The 10306-nt window shown below is 40.3% G+C and overlaps 1 pseudogene; it reads right to left on the bottom strand.

The window, feature by feature from the left end:
• Nucleotides 1-3890: 3890 nt before the first annotated feature.
• LOC783504 (small ribosomal subunit protein uS12-like) lies at nucleotides 3891-4407 on the bottom strand (annotated as a pseudogene).
• Between the last annotated feature and the right edge of the window lie 5899 nt (nucleotides 4408-10306).

Raw genomic sequence — 10306 nt, forward strand, 5'->3', positions numbered from 1 at the left:
TGTGACATAATACATCCATGGATGAGACTTGAGGAAGGAGGTAAGTACCAAAGTCTCACTGTAGACCACATACCTATCTACCACACCTGCCATATGTAGAACTGTTCCCCTAGAGGAATTCCATTTAATACAATTTTCTCCTCATTACATTTTTAAGTGATTAAATATGTTAACACTCTTTATGGATTGAGGTTCTAGGCAGTTACCTGGCTGGACCACCCCCTTTATCTAGCTCCCATTAAAAACATAAGTATTATAATTAAAGTTTCCTAAGTTTATACTACACAGACTCAAAAGTCTCACAAGTAGCTTTTCCACATATTAGCTGTCTTAACTATGGCAAAGTCTCAATTCCGTTTTTCTAATCTATTCCAGACCTCAGGATGTTGAAGAATTAAGTGAGATCAGGAATTTTACTATACTTTATAAACTTACCTTTGATAGGTGATTGTTTTTGTATTTAAACAGCTGATAAGCACACACCAAAAGTATTAAGCACTTAATATCTATATGATATATTCTAGTACTTTAGAAAAGAAGATTCTTTTCTAGTTGGATGATGCATGAGATACTGAATTTACTTTCCAAGCACCTGTCTTAATCCTTTCCCTGCCTGTCTGTACATCCATCAGTCTCTTGATCTCAGTATCTCTCATTTGGTTTCCATTGACTTCTTCATTTTTCCCTGTATCTGTATTCAAGGCTCCTACATAGTTTCAAGCCACCTTTCTTTGCCAAGCGCACATCTATTTTAATCAGATTTCTTCACACCTTTTGCATTCTGCCTTAGCCTTTACTGAACAGTATGAAAAGAAAATGAACAATGAATTTATATTTTATATTCCCATTTTTAACACAAAATTTGAAAGCATAACACGATAAATATACTTTCCAACAAGGTTCAGCAATTATTAATATTTGAACAATTTTTATTAAGGTATAGATAACATAGATAAACCCTCATATCTTAAGTGAACTATTCATTTAGTTTTGAAAAATGTTTATCAAGACACAGCACTTTCATCACCCCAGAAAATTCCCTCCTGCACCAGAAATAACCAATGATCTGATTTCTAATACTGTAGAGAGAATTTTAAAATGAGACTACTTTATTTATTTTAAAATATTGTCGTAACCTCAGTGCCAAAACCAGACAAAAATTAATTATCCTATCTAACATATAAGCAGATTTTACCCCAGTAATGCAAGGATGGTTTTACCCTAGCTTATATGTTAGAGACTTGGTAACTTGGTACAACTCTACAACTGAGAACAAAATTCTGGATTTAGAAAATCATTAGCAAGTGCCAAAAGTAAAGAGTTATCCAGACAAAATCCTAGAAGGCAATATTCCAGACATTTAAACTGAACATTTATCCTGAGGAATTTGACAATCCAAAAGTAAAATCTATAAACTGGGACTTCCCTGGTGGTTCAGTGGTGAATCCACCTGCCAATACGGGAGACAGGAATAGCGGGTTAAATCCCTGTGTCAGGAAGATCCCTCGGAGAAGGAAATGGCAACTCCCACTCCGGCATTCTTGCCTGGAAAATCCCGTGGACAGAGGAGCCTGGCGAAATGCAGTCCATGGGATTGCAGAGTCAGACACGACTTAGCAACTAAACAACAAACTGAAATATAACTTGCAAAGTCCAATAAACAACCCCGATATTTAATACAAGACCCCACAGAGTAAAAATAAACCGGAAATGTCAGCACGTCCACAAATTGCATTCCGTTTTTCTACTAATCAGTAAATCTCACTCCTTGAATATTGAAAAATAGGTCCAGGATGGTACTCTACATACACTGGGCAGAAACAAAAATTCTCTCCAGGTAAAGATCTTATCACCCCAAACCTCAAATTAACCTACAGATAATTTTCCAAGTTAAATGACCAACACGTAATCAAAAATCAGAAAAAGACTGCAATAAAAACATGCTTACACAAGTAAGTAAATTAACAAGCAAACCTTGAAAAAAATTATAGATACTATAGAATTAAGAAGTTAAAGACCTCAATGGATAGGTTTAATAGTATATTACACACAATTTAAAAGAATAACTGGAACATGTTAGAAGACTAGAATGAAGCTAAGGGAAACAAAAAGATGGAAAATGTGTAAGAAAATGTTAGACATAAATTTGTGACAGAAAAGATAATGTTGAAAAAGTCTACCAAATGTTTTCATTGGAGTCCTCAAAGAGCAAAAAACCAAAATGAGGCAGAAGCAATATATGACAAGATAAAATTGGAGATTTTCAGACTGATTAAAAAAAAACCCACTGTGGGTAAAGTGTTAACAAAACCCTTTTCCTTTCCGCATGAAAACTTGACCTTCAGTTAATTTTCTAGCTCTTTTCACCTGGAAACATAATAGAGGTTTATGAGAAAAATGACCTCTGATTAGTAAATTGCCTCTGGACTAGGAAGAACTATAAATGGTCTACATTTATAGACCTGATGCAGCTACCATATTAAGGACTTAATGAGTTCAGTTCACCAGCAAAACACAGCAATTTTAAAGGTGTATGCACTTAAATGACATGTCCTTAATATATCATACAGAACTACAATGAGAAGTAAAACAAAACCCCACAAGTATAGTGAAGCATTTTACCATACTATCTCAGTAATTGATACAAAAAGCAAACAAAATCATTAAAGATACAGATTTTTGGAACTGTGTAATTAGCAAATCTGACTCGGTCACTACAAATAATGTGTGTGCATGCTCAGCTGCTTCAGTCGTGTCCGACTCTGCCACCCCATGGACTGTAGCCCCACCCCCACCCCCACACCCCGGCTCCTCTGTCCATGGGGTTCTCCAGGCAAGACTACTGGAGTGGGTTACCATGCCCTCCTACAGGTGATCTTCCCAACCCAGTGATCGAATCAGCATCTCCCGCGTTAACAGGCGGATTCTTTACCTATTAAGCCACCTGGTAAATCTCCCACAAAGCACGTACACTCAGACCCTTCTTTCCCTCCTCTGAGAAAATGGGTTGAGAGAAGAATGTGCCTTTCTCGCTTTCAAGTAAGCCACATGCCTTGTGTGCAGCTTTATCAGAAGAATTTCATATGATTAATAAAAGACGGATGACTGTTTTTTCTTAAAGTCACCAGGAGAAATCCTTGTCCAAACACTGCAGTAGCTCCCTGCCAGGTGGGGTGCGCTGATTTGTCCCCAGGTCCCAGTTCTGATCAGACTCAACCATATCTGTCTGAGGTGGGCCTGTGAGAAGACCCAGAATGGGACTTGCAGAAAATGCATTATTTTAAATACATATGGAACATTTACCAACGTTGAGCATGATAGGGGAAGCCTTCTACAATTTAAAAAATTGTGATAAAATATACACAACCTAAAATTTACCATCTTAAACCCTTTCAAGTGTACAATACAGTGCCATTAAGTATAGTCACATTTTGTACAACCATCACCACTGTTCATCTCCTGAACTCCTTTCACCTTGCTAAACTGAAGCACTATACTCACTAAGCAGTAACTCCCTATTCTCTTCTTCCCCCCAACCCCTGACAAACACCATTCTGCTTTCTCCTTAACTTTACTCTGCTGCTGAGTCGCTTCAGTCGTGTCTGACTCTGTGCGACCCCAGACACGGCAGCCCACCAGGCTCCCCCGTCCCTGGGATTCTCCAGGCAAGAACACTAGAGTGGGTTGCCATTTCCTTCTCCAATGCATGAAAGTGAAAAGTGAAAGTGAAGTTGCTCAGTCGTGGCCGACTCCTAGCGACCCCATGGACTGCAGCCTGCAAGGCTCCTCCGTCCATGGGATTTTTCAGCCAAGAGTACTGGAGTGGGGTGCCATTGCCTTCTCTGTGGAATGTCCTACTTAAGTAGAATAACACATAAAACATATCCACCTTTTTTTTTTGGTATAGGAAAATTTATTACTATCGTGCTTTCATCATCAAAATTTATGATCTTGGTCTTTCCTTCTTACCTTTGTATAAAGCCAAAAGAGAGACATTGGCTACTTTGACAACCTTAAAGTGGACTCCAGGAATGTCACCAACAGCATGACCTTTGCGACCAAATCCAGCAACCAGAACTTCATCATTTTCCTCAATAAAATTCAAGCAACCATCATTGGGTACCAAAGCAGTGATTTTTTTGCCATTCTTGATTATCTGAACCCTGACACACTTCCTGATGGCAGAATTTGGCTGTTTGGCTTCAACTCCTACTTTTTCCAGCACAATTCCCTTGGCGTGAGAAGCGCTGCCAAAAGGGTTGGCCTTCAGGGCTGTGCCCAGATGGGCTTTCTTGTACTGCTTATCATGCCACTTCTGGTCTCATTGGTGGCTTCGGAGCTTCCTGGCAGTACGAAGACCGAGACACTTGCCCATCCTGCCGGCGCCACGGGCCTGATCGAAAGAGCAAAACATATCCACCTTGACTTGATTCTAGGTACCTCATATAAATGGAATTACATGGTATGTGTCTTTTTGTGACTGGCTCATTCATAATGTAGCATATGGCAAAATTTTCTTCTCTTTTAAGGCTGAATAATATTCCATTGTATGTGTATACCATATTTTGTTTATCCGTTTATCTGTCCATGAACAATTAGGTTGTATCTTAATCAGATTGGGTTAATGAAATGACATACCACAGACTGTGTGGCTCAAACAGTTAACATTTATTTCTCATAGTTCTGGAGGCTGGGACATACAAAATCAAGGTGCTAGCATTTGGTGTCTGATGAGGCTCCCCTTCCTGGTTTGCATTTGACCATCTTCTTACTATTTCCGTAAGTGATGGGGGGAGAGATCTCTGGTTTCTTGATCTTATAAGGGCATTAATCCAATCCTAGGGCTTCCATCTTCATGACCTCAACCAAACCTAATTACTGCCCAGAGGCCCCACCTCCAAATAGCATCACAATGGGGATTGAAGCATCAACAAATGGGTTTTTGAGGGACACAGACATTGAGTCAATAGTAGGTTGGTTCCACTTTTTATTGTGACTAATGCGAACAAATCTCTCTCCTAAATCCTGCTTTCAATATTGGGGTGTATATACCCAGGAGTGAAATTAGTGGATCATATGGTAATTTTATTTTTTGAGGAGTTGTCATGTTTTCCAAAGCAGCTGTGCCATTTTACATTCTTGCCAGCAGTGTGCAATGGTTCCAACTTCTCCACATGCTCATCCACCCTTGTTATATTCTGGTGTTTAATACTATCCATCATAATAGGTATCAGATGATATCTCCTTGTTGTTTGATTTGCAATTCCCTAGAACATTTCATGCAAAGATGAGCTCGATAAAGGACAGAAATGGTATGGACCTAACAGAAGCAGAAGATATTAAGAAGAGATGGCAAGAATACACAGAAGAACTATACAAAAAAGATCTTCACGACCCAGATAATCACGATGGTGTGATCACTGACCTAGAGCCAGACATCCTGGAATGTGAAGTCAAGTGGGCCTTAGGAAGCATCACTACGAACAAAGCTAGTGGAGGTGATGGAATTCCAGTTGAGCTATTCCAAATCCTGAAAGATGATGCTGTGAAAGTGCTGCACTCAATATACCAGCACATTTGGAAAACTCAGCAGTGGCCACAGGACTGGAAAAGGTCAGTTTTCATTCCAATCCCAAAGAAAGGCAATGCCAAAGAATGCTCAAACTACCGCACAATTGCACTCATCTCACACGCTAGTAAAAGTAATGCTCAAAATTCTCCAAGCCAGGCTTCAGCAATATGTGAACCGTGAACTTCCTGATGTTCAAGCTGGTTTTAGAAAAGGCAGAGGAACCAGAGATCAAATTGCCAACATCTGCTGGATCATAGAAAAAGCAAGAAAGTTCCAGAAAAACATCTATTTCTGCTTTATTGACTATGCCAAAGCCTTTGACTGTGTGGCTCACAATAAACTGTGGAAAATTCTGAAAGAGATGGGAATACCAGACCACCTGATCTGCCTCTTGAGAAATCTGTATGCAGGTCAGGAAGCAACAGTTAGAACTGGACTGTTAGAACAGTTAGAACAACAGACTGGTTCCAAATAGGAATAGGAGTTCGTCAAGGCTGCATATTGTCACCCTGTTTATTTAACTTACATGCAGAGTACATCATGAGAAACGCTGGACTGGAAGAAACAAGCTGGAATCAAGATTGCCGGGAGAAATATCAATAACCTCAGATATGCAGATGACACCACCCTTATGCAGAAAGTGAAGAGGAACTAAAAAGCCTCATGATGAAAGTGAAAGTGGAGAGTGAAAAAGTGGCTTAAAGCTCAACATTCAGAAAATGAAGATCATGGCATCTGGTCCCATCACTTCATGGGAAATAGATGGGGAAACAGTGGAAACAGTGTCAGATTTTATTTTTGGGGGCTCCAAAATCAGTGCAGATGGTGACTGCAGCCATGAAATTAAAAGATGCTTACTCCTTGGAAGAAAAGTTATGACCAACCTAGATAGCATACTGAAAAGCAGAGACATTGCTTTGCCAACAAAGGTCCATCTAGTTAAGGCTATGGTTTTTCCAGTAGTCACGTATGGATGCGAGAGTTGGACTGTGAAGAAGGCTGCGTCAGAGAATTGATGATTTTGAACTGTGGTGTTGGAGAAGACTCTTGAGAGTCCCTTGGACTGCAAGGAGATCCAACCAGTCCATTCTAGAGGAGATCAGCCCTGGGTTTTCTTTGGAAGGAATGATGCTGAAGCTAAAACTCCAGTACTTTGGCCACCTCATGAGAAGAGTTGACTCATTAGAAAAGACTCTGATGCTGGGAGGGATTGGGGGCAGGAGGAGAAGGGGACGACAGAGGATGAGATGGCTGGATGGCATCACCGACTCGATGGACTTGAGTCTGAGTGAACTCCGGGAGTTGGTGACAGACAGGGAGGCCTGGCGTGGTGCGATTCATGGGGTCGCAAAGAGTTGGACACCACTGAGCGACTGAACTGAATTGAACTGAACTGAATGGTTAGTGATATTGAGCATCTTTTCATGCACTTATTGGCCTTCAGTATAACTTCTTTGGAGAAATGTCTATTCAGTCCTTTGTGCATGCATGCGAAGTCGCTTTAGTCGTGTACGACTCTTTGTGACATATGGACTGTAGCCTGCCAGGCTGCTCTGTCCATGGGATTCTCCACGAAAGAATACTGGAGTGGGTTGCCATGCCCTCCTCCGGTGGATCTTCCAGACCCAGGGATCGAACCCAGTCTCTTATGTCTCCTGCATTGGCAGGCAGGTTCTTTACCACTAGTGCCACCTGGGAAACCATTCGTTCCTGTACTCATTTTTAAATCAGGTTATTTGATTTTTTTGTTTCTGAGTTTCAACAAAATTTTAAAGGACCGGAAGCTGCTACAAGTCTCTTTTACTTCTCTATGACAGAGATTGTCTTGAAACAGTGTTTTATCATCTCTCAGGTTCTGATGAGATATAATAAGCCATGATGGGGTCTTCCCCGGTGGTTTAATGGGTTAAGAATCCTCCTTGCAATGCAGGGGACTCAGGTGTGATCCCTGTTCAGGGAACTAAGAGCCCACATATCTAGGAGCAACTAAGCCCCAGCGTTTTGGAGCCTGAGCACAACTGGAGAGCCCATATGCCACAACAACTGAGCCTGCAAGTCTTAACTAGAGAGTCTGTGGACTGCAGCAAAAGATCCACATGATGCAAGGAAGATCCTGAGTGCCCCAGTTAAGGCTGGACGCAGCCAAATAAATAAATAATTAAAAAAAAGAAGCCATAGTGACTGTACGTACCCTTGATATTATGTGATGAGAGTGGCAGTTTACCTCTGTGATCTTCCTCTCAAAACACGCACATGTGTGAGCTAAGTCAAGCTCACTTCAAGTTAAGTCACTTCAGTCGTGTCCGACTCTTTGCAATCCTATTGACTGTAGCCCGCCAGGTTGTTCTGTCCAGGGGATGTTCCAGGCAAGAATACTGGAGTGGATTGCCATGCCCTCCTCCAGGGGATCTTCCCAACTCAGGGATCGAACCCACATCTATTAGGTCTCCTGTGTTGGCAGCTGGGTTCTTGACCACTAGCACCACCTGGGAAGCCCCCACACACACACAACACACACATCCCCAGTTTAATCATGGGGAAAGTTATCAGGCAAATCTCAGTGAAGGAGCATTCTACAAACCATTTGACCAGTATTCTTTAAAAGCGTCAAGGTCATTGAAAATAAGGAAGTGAGAGAAACTGTCACAGCAAAGAAGACTCTGAGGAGACACAACAACTAAGCATGATGTGGAAGCAGTCCATATCCCTTTTGGCACCAGGGACTGGTTTCATGGAAAATAATTTTCCCATGAATAGGATGGGGGAGATAGTTTGGGGATGATTTAAGTACATTGCTTTTATGATGATCTGACATGAAGCAGAGCTCAGGCAGTAATGTGAGCAATGGGAAGTTCTGTAAACGCAAAAGAACCAGCTTTGCCCACTACTCACCTGCTGTGCAGCCTGGTTTCTAACAGACCATGGGCCCATACTGGTCCATGTCCCAGGGGTTGGGGACCCTTGTAATATGATATTCTGGCTGGATCCTGGTATAGAAAAGGATAATGTATAAGAACTAAGGAAATCTGAATCAAGTGTGAACTTTAGTACTAACGACTCAGTATCTGTTCATTAGTTGTGACATGCATGTGTGTGTGCCAAGTTGCTTCAGTCATGTCCAGCTCTTTGCAACCCCATGGACTGTAGCCCACCAGGCTCCTCTGTGCATGGGATTCTCCAGGCAAGAATACTGGAGTGGGTTGCCATGCCCTCCTCCAAGGGATTCCCAACCCAGGGATTGAAAGCCTGTCTCTTAAGTCTCCTGCATTAGCAGGTGGGTTCTTTACCACTAGCACCGCCCGGGAAGCCCAGTTGTGACATACATTAACACAAGACGGTAACCACTGCATAGTACAGGAAACTCCACTCAGTGCTCTGTAATAAACTACATGGGCAAAGAATCTGAAAAAGAATGGATATTTTCATATGTGTAACTGAATCACTTTGCTGTACACCTGAACTAACACAACATTGTAAATCAACTACACTCCAATAGAAGATAAACGTTGACATTTTTAAAAGATGCTAATAATAAAGGAAACTGGAGTATACAGGGAACTGTGTTCTATCTACAGAACTGGAATCTAAAACCTATTTTATTTGTCATAAAAAGATTTCAAAAAAAAAAAGATTTCAAAATTAAATTTGTCAATGATAGAAAGAGACTGGCTACTGGATTTTTAAAATATAATTTCAACTTTTGAATGATTGAAAAATACAAAATATCTTAAATTGTGTCTGCAAGAATTTGAAGATATTGTCATTAACATGTCTTGACCAGGAAATACAGACAATTCAAACATTAAATCTGACCACAGAAGTCCTCTCAAGCTTTTCATTAAAACTCGTGAAGTTTTCTGTTTGGAAGTTTTAAACAAATTTAAGATTTACATTTTCCTTAATACTTTAGTATTCCATTTTTCTTATAATAAGAAAAAAGTAATGATCTTTTTCACCAAGCTCCATGTGTAGACATTCCTAGACCCCCTCCAGTTTATGAACATGCCTCAGAAATATTATTTTTTTGTGTGTGTGCATGATCTGAAAAAGGTTAGGAAGCACTAACTTAGAGAAACTTTTATACATGCACATGTGCACCAGGAGATATGTACAAGAATATTTATTACTTCACTGTAACAGCAAAAAATTAAAAATAACTTGTCTGTCAAGGACAGAATGACTATATGTATTGTAGTGTGTTCCTGCAAAAGAATGCTATGTTTAGAGTATGAAAGAAATGAATAAGCCAGAATTGCATATATGAATATGGACAACCCCCTAAAAAATGCTAAGTGAAAAAATCAAGCTGTAAAAGTTACATACCTTTTATATAAGTTTTGCAAAAGGGGAAAATAATGCTGTATAGTTATGGATATGTAAATACATGCTAGAAGTTCGAAAACATACACGCGAATGATGAGTATCAAAACCAGGAAAGTGGATCCCTCTGAGAAGAAGGGACTAGGATCTGGAGGCTATTCTTGGGGGGTTTACTATATTTGTAAAGTTTTCTCTCAAAAAAAAAAGATCTGAAGCAAATATGGCAAAATGTTAAGATATGATAGAATTGGAAAGTAGGTATATCAATCTATTATCCTCTATACTTGTGTGCTTGAAATATTTCATAATGCAACAAAACACATAAACGTCCTAACTCTGATCGTTCTTAACTACTTTGCGGCTACTGCCACCGTTGTCCTGGGTGACCGCAGTTGCCAACTGTCTTTCTATCTT

The sequence above is a fragment of the Bos taurus genome, chromosome 24, assembly GCF_002263795.3.
Source record: "Bos taurus isolate L1 Dominette 01449 registration number 42190680 breed Hereford chromosome 24, ARS-UCD2.0, whole genome shotgun sequence".
Lineage (NCBI taxonomy): Eukaryota > Metazoa > Chordata > Mammalia > Artiodactyla > Bovidae > Bos > Bos taurus.